We start from the raw sequence: 16,349 nt of genomic DNA on the forward strand, positions 1-16,349 counted from the left end.
GAGCTAACTTCTGTGCCAGTCTTCTTCTATTTTGTATGTGGGATGCCACCACAGAATGGTTTGATGAGCCGTGTGTAGGTCCACACACAGGATCTGAACCTGTGAACCCTGGGCCGCCAAAGTGGAGCACGTGAACTGAACCACTGTGCCACTGGGCTGGCCCCCAAGATTTTGTTTTTCTTAATTGGAACTATGGAACACAGGATGAAGTGGAGAAAAACAATTAGGCAAGGAGAGAACTCTGCAATAATCCAAACAAATTCCATTCTGAATCATGATTGTGGCAAAAGGGTGAAGAGAAGTACTTAGGTAAACAATTCAGAAATGAATTCAATAAGAATTGTTAAACAATTGGATATGGAAGATAAAAGGAATAAATAAATCATTGTCAATAACAAACACTTTAGCTTAGAAGATACGGCACTGGATATCTTTAGTGAAGATGGAGACTATAAGAATAATATAAGCTCAGAGAGAAGTTTATGGTTGGGTGGAAGTCAGTCTAACGATTTCTAATTATTTTGGCAGCCAACAAAATATTCTGACATAAGGCCTACAGTTTATTTGAGAGTTAGAACCCAGAAATTGATCTGGGAATTAGCAGGTAGATGTTCACTGATTATGCCAATTATCCAGATAACCAAGAAAACAATAAATGTATGCCATTCTTATCCGAATATTTAAAAAAATATGATTTACAGTTTGAACTTTATGAATAATTGTATAATTCCTATTTTTGCTATGTTTACAACTTTAAAAAGACTGTCTATCTGAATATGAAATGGATCTAGAAAACAATTGTGAATCATTGTGATAGCATGTCTATAAAGTAATGAAACAAATTTCTTATTTAGTTGGTGAAAAGATGATAGATAGACAGACAGACATATATACACAAATATATGTATATAATGTGTATATATATATATATACACACACACACATTATATACTATGTCCAGTATATATTGCATGTATACATTCAGTATACATCAGCCCAGACACTTACCAACGACATAAAATTCATTCAAGAAGGAAATAAAGAGAAAGAATAATTTTTTAAATAATTTACTTACATTTTATGTTACTTTTCTCTAACATGTGACTTTACTTTCTAGAATTAGCCAACTACTCTGAGCAACCAGAAATGACTTACTTGGGTGACCCCATTCTGGGCTTATACACCCTTCCTAATAATTGCAAGATTTTCTTTACTTCTTGCTTAGCTCAAAATCATCAAAAAAAATTTTTTTTTTGTCACATATTTTTTTAAATGTAAGAATACTTGTCTTAATTTGTTCAGTTTTCCTCTTTTTCAGTCATCAGTTTTTCTGTAAACTGTTCTTGCCTCTTGTAGCACTGTTAATTTTGTCTACCTTTGAACTTATACATATACCAGCACTTACCTTATACATAGTTATGAGCTACCCGAGAGCAGCGATCTTGCCTAATTTACTTTGTATTTCCAACAGCTGGGTCAAAAAACATTTGCGAATAAATGAATGGAGGATCGACATATTGAAGATGTACCAGGAGTTGTAAATTCTTGGCTAGAGATACGTCTTCCTTATTTTAAAATTTGAACTATTTTTGTTAAAATAAAATTCAGGTACTCTTCTCTTGCATTTAGCAACTTGGTCATACCTCTGGAGTATGGAATCTAAAAATTATTCCTTAATTCTAAAATTAATGTACATGTACCAGATTTAGATTAAACTATATCTGAAAAGTGTTACCTACCAAATAAAAACAACTAAAAATAAGAGTGGTTTTAATATGTTTTTCTTTTCAAAAAAAAGAAAAGAAAGAGAAATGAAAGTTACAGCCATTATATTTTTAAGAGTGAACAGAATTGAGATGAACTAAGAAAAACAAGGCAATATGTGTTAAACTGTTGCTTCTGATTTCTGAAATGAATTTCATTCTTACAATCCAAGCATTAAAACTGTACCAAACTGAAACTGATTCTACCTAAACAAAACAAAATGGTATAAATAGTTCCCCACCAAAAAATGTTTAAGTTCTTCTTTTACCTTCACATTTATTGATGTTCCTATAAAATAAATTCTCAACTTTTAAGTATATTGATGTTTAATTCACCTTAGAGGAGTCAAGATGGCGGCGTAGGCAGACTCTGAACTCACCTCCTCCCATGGACACAGCCAATTTACAACTACTCGTGGAAAAATTACCCCTGAGACAGAACTGAAAACTGGATGAGAGGAACTCCTGCAATAACAGACAATCCTAACTGGGGTAGAAGAGGCAGAGACTCCCTTCCGGAGAGGAAAAACGCCGCCTTCACAAGCTGCCAGCTTCACGGCCGCCGGGAGCAGCTCACAGGTACACAGCATCCCTGGAGACGCGGGGCACTGAGCCAGGGAGCGCCCCCACTGTGGGCATTTTGTGGAGCCAGCACAATCGAGGCCAGCGGCATAATATCTGACTTTGCCTGCTACTAAAACATTGGGGAGTACCCCCAGAAAAGCTGGTTCACAAAGAAACTAAAACTGGCTCTTAAAAGGCCCGCGCACAAACTCACCCGTTCCAGAAAGCATCCTAAAATCACCAGAAAGAAAGGTGCACAGTGCTGTGGTGAAAAGAGACTCACCTAATAGGCCCTGAGTGCATCTTGGTGAGGGGTGAGACCTCTCCAGGGACTGGGACATTGGCGGCGGCCATTGTTGTGGCCTGGTGTGAGTGTGCTGACACAGACGCCATTGGAGTTCTCCCTGAGGCCTGCTAGCCCAGGGTATGCTCCACCCTCTAGAGCACCGATTTAATCCAGCTCAGCCAGGGCAGGCAGCCCACCCTAGAGACTGGCCTCACCCAACAACAAGCCCTCAGGCAACGTGCGGGCTGCATAGATTGGTGACTGGATTCTCTGCAGCCTGGCAACTGAGCCGACTTGAGCGGGGCAGGGTGTGCACAAGGAGCCGGTGGAGAGTGTGGGGCGGTGGCGGAGTGTGTGGGGCTCCAGCCGTGGAGAGACTGCTCACACGGAGCAGGACTGTGTTGACTGTGTGTGTGGACCTGTGGGCAACAGGGCTTGTCAGCTGCAGAAGACTTGTGCTTCTCAAAGACCCACATAGGAGGTTTGCCCCACCTTCCAAAGGCTGAATCAATTGGGTGCTCCTGTGCCTGAGGCCAGCCCCACCCAGCTGCAATCCTCAGAGAGCTGACAAGAGACCTAATAGGCTAGAGGCTTACAGCAATTGTAAGGCCCTGAGCCAACAAGCTGCCACGCTGGGGGCCTCCTCAGTTAAAAGAAATACTGCAACATAAATGTGGTATTAGAGCTTACAGCCAACTGTGCTGGGGCTCCCCACACTTGATAAAGAGACTGAAGGGCCCACAACAACTACAAGCAGCTGAGCATTACAACAGCTGGCCAGGAGCATAACTCAGCCTCCCTGGGCGCCTATAGGAAGAGCTAACAGGCCACAATAGAAGGACACACGTAGCCCACATAGGGGCCACCCCTGGGAACATTGAGATCTGAGGGAAGCACACTGGAAGCCTCCTAAGGCATCACTTACATAAGGTCACCTATCCAAGAGCTGGAGACATAGCTGACCTACCTAATACGTAGACATAAGCACAGGGAAAGAGGCAAAATGAGGAGGCAAAAGAATACATTCCAAGTAAGGGAAAAGGACAAAACCCCAGAAAAGGAACTAAGTGAAACAGAAATGAGCAACCTACCTGACAGAGAGTTCAAACTAAGAGTGTTAAGGATGCTCACTGATCTGGGGAGAAGAATAGATGAACTCAGTGAGAATGTCAACAAAGAAATGGAAGATATAAAAAAGAACCAATCAGAAATGAAGAATACAATACTGGAAATGAAAAATTCATTAGAGGGACTCAAAAGCAGAGTAGAGGATACAGAAGAACGGATCTGTGAGCTGGAAGAAAGACTAGAAGAAATTACCCAAGCTGAACAGGTAAAAGAGAAAAGATTAAAAAGAGTGAGGACACTCTAAGGGACCTCTGGGACAACATCAAGCGCACTAACATCCGTGTTATAGGTGTCCCGGAAGGAGAAGAGCGAGACAAGGGGGCAGAGAAGCGATTTCAAGAAATAATAGATGAAAACTTCCCTAACCTACGGAAGGAAACAGACATCCAGGTACAGGAAGCACAGAGAGCTCCAAACAAGATAAACCCAAAGAGGCCCACACCAAGACACATCATAATCAAAATGTCCAGAATTAAAGATAAAGAGAGAATCCTAAAAGCCGCAAGAGAATGTCAAGTTACATACAAAGGAAACCCCATAAGGCTATCAGCTGACTTCTCAGCAGAAACCTTATAGGCTAGAAGAGAATGGCACGATATATTTAAAGTGCTAAAAGGAAAAAACTTACAGCCAAGAATACTCTACCCAGCAAGGTTATCATTCAAAATGGAAGGAGAGATCAAAATTTTCCCAGATAAGCAAAAATTAAAGGACTTTGTCACCAAGAAACCAGTGCTACAAGAAATGTTAAAGGGACTGATTTAAGGGGAAAAGAGAAGACCACAAATACGAAAAATTATCTATTTCCATGATAAGAGGGAAATGGATACAAATGCACAAAAAAGAGGTTAGATATGATATCAAAAACATAAAAGGAGGGAGGAGGAGAGTTAAAGAGTACAGCTTTCAGACAGAGGTCAAACTAAAGTGACCATCAATTCTGTATAGAAGAAGTAAGGAACAGAGAAAGACTACTAAAACACTGAGAAAAAAAAAAAAGTTAAAAAATGGCAGTAAGTACACGCTTATCAATAGTTACTTTAAACGTCAATGGACTAAATGCTCCAATTAAAAGGCATAGGGTGGCTGACTGGATAAAAAAACAAGACCCATATATATGCTGCATACAAGAGACACACTTCAGACCTAAAGACACTCACAAACTGAAAGTGAAGGGATGGAAAAAGATACTCCACGCAAATGGCAATGAAAAGAAAGCTGGGGTAGCAGTACTCATATCAGACTAAATAGACTTTAAAACAAAAACCGTAAAAAGAGACAAAGAAGGGCATTACATAATGATCAAGGGAACAATCCAACAAGAGGATATAACACTTGTAAATATCTATGCACCCAATGTAGGTGCACCTAAATATATAAAGCAATTATTAACAGACATAAAAACAGAAATAGACAGTAACACAATAATAGTAGGGGACTTCAACACTCCACTTACACCAACGGATAGATCATCCAAACAGAAGATCAATAAGGAAACATTGGCCTTAAACGACACACTAGAACAGATGGACCTAGTAGATATATACAGAGCATTCCATCCAAAAACCGAAGAATACACGTTCTTTTCAAATGCACATGGAACATTCTCCAGGATTGATCACATATTAGGCCACAAAACAAGTCTCCATAAATTTCAAGAAGATTGAAATAATACCAAGCATCTTTTCTGACCACAACGGTATGAAACTAGAAATCAACTATAGGAAGAAAATCAGAAAAGCCACAAATACATGGAGATTAAACAAAATGCTACTGAACAACGACTGGGTAAACGAAGAAATCAAAGAAGAAATCAAAATATACCTGGAGACAAATGAAAATGAAAATACGACATGCCAGAATTTATGGGATACAGCAAAAGCGGTTCTAAGAGGAACGTTTATAGCGATACAGGCCTATCTCAACAAACAAGGAAAATCTCAAATAAACAATCTAACAGTGCACCTAAAGGAACTAGAAAAAGAAGAACAAACAAAGCCCAAAATCAGTAGAAGAAGGGAAATAATAAAAATCAGAGCAGAAATAAATGAAATCGAGACCAAAAAAACAATAGAAAAAATTAATAAAACCAAGAGCTGGTTCTTTGAAAAGATCAACAAAATAGACAAACCTTTAGCTAGACTCACCAAGAAAAAAAGAGAGAAGGCACAAATAAGTAAAATCAGAAATGAAAGAGGAGAAATTACAACAGACACCTCAGAAATACAAAAGATTATCAGAGAATACTATGAAAAGCTATATGCCAACCAATTCGACAATCTGGAAAAAATGGATAAATTCTTAGAATCATACAACCTTCCAAAACCAGATCAAGAAGAAGTAGAGAATTTGAATAGACCAATCACCAATAAGGAGATCGAAACAGTAATCAAAAACCTCCCCAAAAATAAAAGTCCAGGACCAGACGGCTTCCCTGGTGAATTCTACCAAACATTCAAAGAAGACTTAATACCTATCCTTCTCAAACTCTTCCAAAAAATTGAGGAGGGGGGGAAGCTCCCTAACTCATTCTACGAAGCTGACATTACCCTGATACCAAAACCAGACAAGGACAACGCAAAAAAAGAAAATTACAGGCCAATATCACTGATGAACATCGATGCGAAAATCCTCAACAAAATACTAGCAAATCGCATACAACAATACGTTAAAAAGATTATACACCATGATAAAGTGGGATTTATTCCAGGTATGCAGGGATGGTTTAACATTCGCAAATCAATCAACGTAATACACCACATTAATAAAATGAAGAACAAAAATCACATGATCATCTCAATAGATGCAGAGAAAGCATTTGACAAGATACAGCATCCATTTATGATAAAAATTCTGAATAAAATGGGTATAGAAGGAAAGTACCTCAACATAATAAAGACCATATATGAGAAACCCACAGCTAATATCATCCTCAATGGTGAAAAACTGAAAGCTATCCCTCTAAGAACAGGAACCAAACAAGGATGCCCACTGTCACCACTCCTATTTAACATAGTATTGGAAGTCCTATCCAGAGCAATCAGGCAAGAGAAAGAAATAAAAGGCATCCAAATTGGAAAGGAAGAAGTGAAACTGTCACTATTTGCAGATGACATGATTTTATATACAGAAAACCCTAAAGAATCCACCAGAAAACTTTTAGAAGTAATAAACGAATATGGTAAAGTTGCAGGATATAAAATCAACATACAAAAATCAGTTGCATTTCTGTACACTAACAACGAAGTAGCAGAAAGAGAAATTAAGAATACCATCCCATTTACAATTGCAACAAAAAGAATAAAATACCTAGGAATAAACTTAACCAAAGAGGTGAAAGATCTGTACACCGAAAACTATAAAACATTTCTGAAAGAAATTGAAGAAGACACAAAGAAATGGAAAGATATTCCGTGCTCTTGGATTGGAAGAATTAACATAGTTAAGATGTCCATACTTCCTAAAGCCATCTATAGATTCAATGCAATCCCTATCAAAGTTCCAACAACATTTTTCACAGAAATAGAACAAAGAATCCTAAAATGTATATGGAACAACAAAAGACCCCGAATAGCTAAAGGAATCCTGATAAAAAAGAACAAAGCTGGAGGTATCACACTCCCTGATTTCAAAATATACTACAAAGCTATAGTAACCAAAACAGCATGGTACTGGCACAAAAACAGACACACAGATCAATGGAATAGAATAGAAAGCCCAGAAATAAACCCACACATCTATGGACAGCTAATCTTTGACAAAGTAGCCAAGAACATACAAGGGGGAAAAGAAAGTCTCTTCAACAAATGGTGTTGGGAAAACTGGATAGCCACATGCGAAAAAATGAAAGTAGACCCTTACCTTACACCATGCACAAAAATTAACTCCAAATGGATTAAAGACTTGAATGTAAGACCTGAAACTATGAAACTTCTAGAAGAAAACATAGGCAGTTCGCTCTTCCACATCGGTCTTAGCAACATCTTTTCAAACACCACATCTGACAGGGCAAGAGAAACAATAGAAAAAATAAACAAATGGGACTACATCAAACTAAAAATCTTCTGCACAGCAAAGGAAACCATCAACAAAACGAAAAGACAACCTAACAATTGGGAGAAGATATTTGCAAACCATACATCTGATAAGGGCTTAATCTCCAAAATATATAAAGAACTCATGCATCTCAACAACAAAAAAACTACCAACCCAATTAAAAAATGGGCAAAAGACCTGAACAGACATTTCTCCAAAGAAGATATACAGATGGCCAACAGACACATGAAAAGATGTTCAAAATCACTAACTATCAGGGAAATGCAAATCAAAACTACAATGAGATATCACCTCACGCCCGTCAGAATGGCTATAATTAACAAGACAGGAAACTACATGTATTGGAGAGGATGTGGAGAGAAGGGAACTCTCATACACTGCTGGTGGGAGTGCAAACTGGTGCAGCCACTATGGAAAACAGTATGGAGATTCCTCAAAAAATCAAGGATAGAACTACCAGCTATTCCACTGCTGGGTATTTATCCAAAGAACTTGAAAACACTGATTTGCAAAGGTACATGCACCCCTGTGTTCATTGCAGCGTTATTCACAATAGCCAAGACTTGGAAGCAACCTAAGTGCCCAAAGGGACGAATGGATAAAGAAGCTGTGGTATATATACACAATGGAATACTACTCAGCCATAAGAAACGATGAAATCCAGCCATTTGTGACAACATGGATGGACATTGAGGGTATAATGCAAAGTGAAATAAGTCAGAGGGAGAAGGTTAAATACCATATGATTTCCTTCATTAAGTAGCAGATAATAACAACAATAAACAAACACATAGGGACAGAGACTGGATTGGTGGTTACCAGAGGGGAAGGGGGGAGGGGGGAAGGTGAAAGGGATAATTCGGTACATGTGTGTGGTGATGGGTTGTAATTAGTATTTTGGTGGTGAACATGATGTAATCTATGCAGAAATAGAAGTACAATGATGTACACCTGAAACTTTTACAATGTTATAAACCAATGTTACTGCAATAAACAAAAAATTAAAAAAAAAAAATACATACTAAAGTACTTAGAAGTTAAGGGTGAGAACCAGACCCAGAATCAGCTACAGACTAATCCAATGCATGATCACAGAAAAATCAAAATTTCAGACAAATTTCTATGTTCCTTGCTATGATTATCCTAAGTAAATCGTTAAGAAATTGTGAGATCATCGTTTGTTTAGGTTTTTGTTGAACTACATTTAAGTTCACTTTTTTCTATCCTGCTAGACAAAATTGCATGAATCCAAAATTGGCCACAAAATAAATACTAATAAATGTTAAAAAAAAAATAAATAAATAAATAATTCACCTTAGAAATTTATGTATAAATATTCAAACAGTAAGAGAAAAATAGGGCTCATGGGATGTGAAAGTGTGGCATTACAGGCTTAGCCTTACCATGGAGGAGAAAATGAAACTTTCTTCCGACAGCATTTCATGGTAGTTAACCATAAAATAAAATTGTCAGGTTACCAACACTGTAAAAATCCTATACAAATATAGGTCATGGTATTCAGCCCCCAGTTGTGTCTCTTGATAGCAATATTTCTGAGCATTCAGTTGGTTTAAACTCTGTTTTGGAATGTCAGCCTGGGTTGGCAGACACTTAGAACAGCCTGACATAGAAAGTCAAAGCTTAATAAGACTACTCAGAAAGCAACAAATCACAAGAGGCTCATTACTGCACCAAATCTGTAACTATCAATTCCTCACCAGAGGCTCTTACCTGATATGGTTTTGAACAATTTCCTGGGGTGGATAGGGCAATAAAAGACTCTGGGTGTTATGTTCCTAATCAAAGTTTCCCATGTAATAGTAAAATGATCCCATTTATCATTTGGTCTGCTTGTCGCCCACTTAGTGTACACTATATCAGACATTCTTAGTCTACCACGAGAAACCGATTCTACACTGTATCGTGATGAATGACTCACCCTAGACTTCCCAAGCTTTCCTTTCTTGGATCAGGGTCATATGCACATTTGCTGCCAAATGGATTTCAGTTAATCCATTGAGAGGAGAAAAAAACTGTCAATATGAAAAAAGAAAGTTCAATTAACCAAGAATTTTAAACACCTTTTAAGTGCTGATTTCTGAGCAAGGCTTTGCTGAGGGAGAAAACAAAAAGGAGCTCAGATACAGTCCCTGTCCTCCAGAAGCTCATAACCTAACCTAGGAGAAGCATAAAATAAAAAAGAAATTAAATGCTAACCTCTATGATACACATATAAGAGTTAAGCAAATGTGGAAAGAATAATAGCCAAACTATTAGATAATTCACAGAGCAACAGGACTTCCTGTAATTCCATCTCCTTTCCATTTTTCTAGATTCTGTGTTATGCAGCATCATAAGATGTTAGTTTTAGAGAACATCTGGTAGTTTCACATCTACTTACTGCTGTTATTTCTTATATCCTAAAATCTGAGCACCTTGAAACCAAAAAGACTTATGTTTGTTTAACTCCATTTTGAAAGATTGTGGTTTTACAATTTAAGTTTTAATTCAGAAATTTTGAATAAAAAGTAGTTATGTTCAAAAAACACTGAAGCGTCTCTGAAGCAAGTCAGAGGAAAAACAAAGGTGGCAAAAGTGTGGTTGGCTATCTGGAGACTATGTATTAACTGACATGAGAAACTAATGAAAAATATCATCTAATCTGACATAGGGCAGAATGGATTTAAATTGGTTAAAGATGTATTACACTCATTCAAAAATGTTGAAAAGAAAATTCAGTCCACAAAGAGAAAATGCCTGTCGGGCCTTATAAATCCTATTTCTAGAGCTTAAAAGGAAGTATGACTCAAATGTGATTTATAATATAGGTATGTACATATAATATAGCTCTTCACAGAGATATGTTTGCAAGGAAGGCAAAGACACTGCTTGTAGGAACACTTTTTCAGCATTACACAGACACAGTTACATAACTACAAAAACTCAAGGCCATTATTTCAATTAGAATTTGATATTTAATGGAGAGACTCTGAAATGCCAAAAGATGTTCCTGGAACTGAGTTGGTTATGGCCAAAGGGATGGGCTATTCACTAATTTAGCTAGTGATTCTTGTAAGTGTATGAATATGTGTATACATAGGTGTCTGTATGCATATGTGTGTTGTGTATATAAACTTTAATCATTCTGAAACTCCACTTATAATAATTTAACAATGGGATTTTATTTTAAACAATGAGAGAGATTCATTTAATGGTTCTTTTTAAAAAGAGTGAATTGTAGTGTGAAATTGCAAAAGAAAATACTCAGTATTACTGCATATATGTGATAAATTCTAGAACAGCGTCACAATTTCACTGACCTCATATGAGGAAGATAAAGAAGGCATTCAAAAAAGTTTAGTTATGGGGCCAGCCCAGTAGCCTAGTGGTTAAGTTCGGTGCACTACACTTTAGCAGTCCGGGTTCAGTTCTCGGCACAGACCTACATGACTTGTCAGCGGCCATGCTGTGGTGGCAACCCAAATACAAAATAGAGGAAGATTGGCACAGATGTTAGCTCAGGGCAAATTTTCCTCAAGTAAAAAGTGGAAGAATGGCAACATATGTTAGCTCAGGGCAAATCTTCCTCAGCAAAAAAACCCAGTTTAGTTATGATTAGTATTATCAACATCATTATTATATGATTTTTTTCCAGTAATGTTGAGAGTTGCTAGAACTCCTACAATAAATTGTTGTTCTCTTCTAAAGGGAAGAATGAAAGATTTCTGCACAAATTTTAAGCATATGGGTATTTTGCAAGGATCAGTATGACAAGGAACTACAGAATGTGGTTAGACAATCCAGCTTTAGTTGAGGTGATGATCTGGGAGCAAAACATCCCAAAATTTTCCTAGAAAGTTAAAATTTCCCAAGAGCTATGGAAAGATCTCTTAGTTTGTCTATATTAAATAAAGTTGCTTAGAAGGAAGCTAAAGATAGGGACGTAACATTTGATGGCAGAAAACAAGAACGAAGTTGGGGCTAGAAGCACTAGTTCAAACTCAGAGACATGGATTGGTACAGACTAGGACTTTTAGGTCATATTCCTGCTAAGCAAGACCTCAGGGAGCAGGGTAAGAAGGTAGAGTCCCCATCTCCCCTAAGAATTCCTGCCCTCCAGGACACTTGACTCAGGTCAGTTACTGCATGCACCACTTGTTTCCTCTATTCTAGGGGATGGTTATAACCAGAATGTCTCTGACCACATGGAAATTAAACACTGTTAGCAAAAGTATTCCATTCTTCTTGGGAGGAGCAAAATGCACAGGCCTCTGTGAATCAATAATCTTTCTATTTTAGTTTGTGAAATTCAGCCATAGAAAATCCCTACCCTAATTTATCCAGAAAGTGAGGCTGGAGAAAAAAAGTCAGGGGGTTACCCCTCTTCTCAAAAGAGAAATAAATCCAGATGAAGGAGATGAATAGGACAGGCATATCCCAATTATATTTTATCCTGGTGTTAGAAGATCACAAACATAGTAGTAAGCACTGTTTCTAAGAGTAGAGTATATGGCCAAAGATGTAGACTGTGGTTTCTGCTTACTTTTTATGTCTCTAAATCCTCTCAAAGAGAGATGCATTTCCCAGCTACCCGAGGCATCTGAGAGACTTATGGAGAAACAGCAGGACCTCTGACTGATGTGCCTAGAGTAAAGGTGGTCTGATGGAATGAATTCACCACCGGAGGGGATGGGCAAGCAACTCTTTCCAGGACTGAGCCTTAGGACTGAGCTAAGAAATTATACTCTAAACGGGGCTCTCAAGGAGTCTCTTTATAGCCTTCAAAGCAGGAAATCTAGGAACTAAGTCAAAGGAGACCTGAAATATGCTGGTTTGCCTGGAACTCCCCAGTTTTAGCCCTGAAATTCTGGTGTCCCAGGAAATTCCACAGTCCTGTGCAAATTGGGATGGTTGGGTATATAAGTTATAGAATTCAATTTTGTGCCTTGACTCCCTCACCTATGACTTAAAGGTGTATTTATGAAACAACTTTGAATGAGGATGAGAAACTTTTTTTTCTATGAAATGATGTGGAGAAAGCAGCAGTGCCTAAATTACTGTTACTAGAATTATCATAGGGAAAGGGCTATCTTATTAGGAGAAAAAAAATGCAATAGTTTTGTATTTGGGAGTGATAGAAAGTAAGCCTTGCCCCTTACTGCACCCCAATTTTAGGGGTTAGTAGTAAGTTAGCTTCTGGCTTTAGATGAGGGAAAAATCCTGCACATTATAAAGGAAGAAGAATTTGGAATAGAGTGTAAGTGGTAAGGGGAAAGGACAGTCAGCTATGTGATGTGACCCCTCAACATGAACAGCTACCTAGCTTCAGTAAAGTCAAAAGAACTTATCAATGTTTGGTGCAATTTTGGCAATTGTGAAACTGAAGAAGTGGCTGAGTGTGAAAATGAGCAAGCCCTGCAGAAGTCAAGATTCAGAAGACAGAGAAAGCTGAGGGAAGATAAGCAATACCTAGGGTTTGGAGTGTGGACTTCCACAAGGCAGTGAATTCAGGTCGCTTCAAGAAGGTTTCTGCTCAAAATGTCACCTTTTCAGAAAGGTATCTCCTGATAACCCTACACAAAGTAGCCACCACCTATTCCCATCAACCTCTATCCTTTTACCCTGCTTTTATTATTCTTCATAGCACTTTTCCCCACCTGATATATTATGTGATGAAATTTTAGGGAGTTTAAAATATAATACCCATTTCCTATCCTCCCGTGTTTAGATCAGATTGAGAACTAAAACACCGGAAAGAGACACATGAATTTCAAAATGTCAACTTTATTACTTATAAAGCCAATATCTGGGTCCTCTGCTCTCTCCTCCCCCTCATAGGGCATTGGTTTGGATCTGTCGTGCAGATATGCCTATCCACGATGGCTGCTTCACAGGGCTCTGCTGTAGAGGAAAAAAAAGAGCAAATCTCCATTGTGGAGAGAGAAGCCAGGGGAGTCGCATTAGCTTAAGTTGCATCCATGGAAACATGGGAACAGGCGAAAGGAGGTGACCACCTCCTAAAACACTATGTATTTGATTATTTGTCTAAAACGTAAGCTCCATTAGGGCAGAGACTTTGTTTCGTGAACTAACGAATCCTCAATTTCTAGAACAGGGTCTAGCATTCATTAGGTGTTCAACAAATTTTAGTTGAAATTAACTTAAAACTAGGGAGAGATAAATTAATTTCAACCAAGGGGCAGTGAGGACTTCAGATGACATCAGAAATATGTGGATTTGAGTTAATTAGGAAACATTCAGGAGGGACAATCAACATGATGATGTGCCACCCAGATCCTCCTTCAAGGAAACACTTGCTGCTCAGCTGCAGGGAATGCTGTCAGCAGACAGCATCCAGCCATTAGCTCCTTCAGGTTCTGCCTCAGCTGCAGAGACATCCAGAATCACACTCTTCCCAGAGAGGCTTACATCCAATGACCGAGCAAAGTGGGACTCTAAGAACTTGGCCATTCTGAGCCAGTGCAGGGCTCCTCCGGTGGGCAGTAACAGCTCTGGAGCATCTCATAGGGTCATCTGAGACTTAGTGAGGCCTGTACCACGGGCCAGTATTTCTCTCTGCCCACTTCTTTCTCTCCCTTCCTTTCATGGGTGTTGATGCTTAATAATCATTTTACACACCTAATTCTGATAGGATGGAAAAATATCCGCCATATTTGGCAACAAAAATGACATTGGTATCCTTGAGGAGGATAGCAATTGTTGGGAGGAGGGTAGATTTCAATTGAGTGAACAAAAAATGAAGACAGTTAAGGATAACCTTTATATTCAAGAACTTTGGAGGAAAGAGATGGTTGCTACGATGGGAAGAAATAAGTAACGAGAAGGGTGTAAAGAAGAGAAGAAAAATAACAGCAAAAGGTTTGTTATTTGTTGTCTGTATATGTCAGCAAGCAGAGATTAAAAACAGCAAGAGGAAAGCAAGTGACAGTCACTGCCAAAAGTGATATGTAACAGAAGAGCAGAATGCCAGCTGTGAGAACTTAGAAGAAAAAAAACAAAGCACTTATGCAGAGTAGGCACAATCAGTTATGACCGAAGAACTCCTTTAGGAAACATGCACTTTTCCATCCTATGGAACATTCTTAAGAGAGATTTTTTTTTTCCCTAAATGGAAACAAACAAACAAACCAAGTAGTTATTCAAACAGAGCATCAGTGAGGCATGAAAACCTTATTAGGCTGCTACTCTACTGGCGCAGACACCAAGTCTAACACGATGGTGGTATTTTGTGGAGAGCTCAGTTGCACTGGAAAAGGCACCTGTGTATCATCCCTCAATGACAGAATAGGCATCTGCTCCTTGGTTTTTGTTTTCTGTTTTCTTATTTTCTGTGTAGAGAATTTGTTTTAATTTTATTTAGTTATATTTTACAGACAGTAACACACAGTTCAAAGTCTTAATGTTTAAAGACCATTTTAAACTGACCAAATCACATCACTAAATGTGTAATACTTCAGAAGGACTAGTTTCTTTAACTAGTTGTGGAAATGTTAGCCAGGTAAAGTAAAATTTTATATACCTCCAGATACGTGATTATTTTTTTTTTTTTAAAGATTTTATTTATTTATTTTTCCCCCAAAGCCCCAGTACATAGTTGTCTGTCATAGCTGCACATCCCTCTAGTTGCTGTATGTGGGACACGGCCTCAGCATGGCTGGAGGAGTGGTGCCTCGGTGCGCACCCGGGATCCGAACCCGGGCCGCCAGCAGCGGAGAGCACGCACTTAACCGCTAAGCCACGGGGCCGGCCCTAGATACGTGATTAATTTAATATATGATAACTGGTTGGAAAGGGAGAGGGACATATTTTAAATTCTTGAGGTGATTCGGTTTTTTCCAGTCCCCGCAGTTATAAAAGAATATAAAACTATGTTTTTTTCCAAACATTTGATTCTTATCAAAGATTTCCATGTGCTTTACCTCCACTGCCCTAAAACGATGGAAATAGCTGATGTCTTAGGTAGAATTCAAAAGATGTCCCCTCGAAATGTTTGCACAGAAGATGGCAGCATAGGCAGACTCTGAACTCACCTCCTCCCGTGGACATAGCCAATTTACAACAACTGGTGGAAAAATTACCCCTGAGACAAAACTGAAAACTGGATAGGAGGGACTCGTGCAACAACGGACAATCTAACTGAGGTAGAAGAGGCAGAAACTCCCTTCTGGAGAGAAAAAATGCCGCCTTCACAAGCTGCCAGCTTCACAGCCGCCTGGGAACAGCCCACAGGTCTGCAGCCCTCCCTGGAGAAGCGGGGCCCTGAGCCGGGGAGCACCGCCGCTGTGGGCATTTTGTGGACCCAGCACAATCGAGACAAGTGGCATAATATCTGACTTTGCCTGCTACTAAAACATTGGGGAGTACCCCCAGAAAAGCCGGTTCACAAAGAAATTAAAACCAGCTCTTAAAGGGCCCACGTGCAAATTCACCTGTTTCAGAAAACAACCTAAAATCACCAGAAAGAAAGATGCACAGCGCTTTGGTGAAAAGAGACTCACCTGATAGGCCCTGTGTGCATCTCGGTGAGAGGT

General features: G+C 38.9%; 1 protein-coding gene across 7 annotated transcripts in view; it reads right to left on the minus strand.

The window, feature by feature from the left end:
* LOC147915802 (uncharacterized) overlaps nucleotides 1-16,349 on the minus strand; it is a 298,801-nt gene that overhangs the window by 68,101 nt on the left and 214,351 nt on the right. The window contains exon 1 of one of the 7 annotated variants that reach the window (XR_015553796.1): nucleotides 2,611-2,672. The exons of 5 other annotated variants lie outside the window; for them this stretch is intronic. The gene's annotated coding sequence lies outside the window, so the exon portion shown is untranslated. Of the gene's footprint in view, nucleotides 1-2,610; nucleotides 2,673-16,349 lie in introns of those variants that run through there. One more of the 7 variants, XR_015553795.1, reaches the window with a different exon arrangement.

Source organism: Ceratotherium simum, chromosome 12 (genome assembly GCF_057802395.1).
Source record: "Ceratotherium simum simum isolate JZ-2026a chromosome 12, ASM5780239v1, whole genome shotgun sequence".
Taxonomy (NCBI): Eukaryota; Metazoa; Chordata; class Mammalia; order Perissodactyla; family Rhinocerotidae; genus Ceratotherium; species Ceratotherium simum.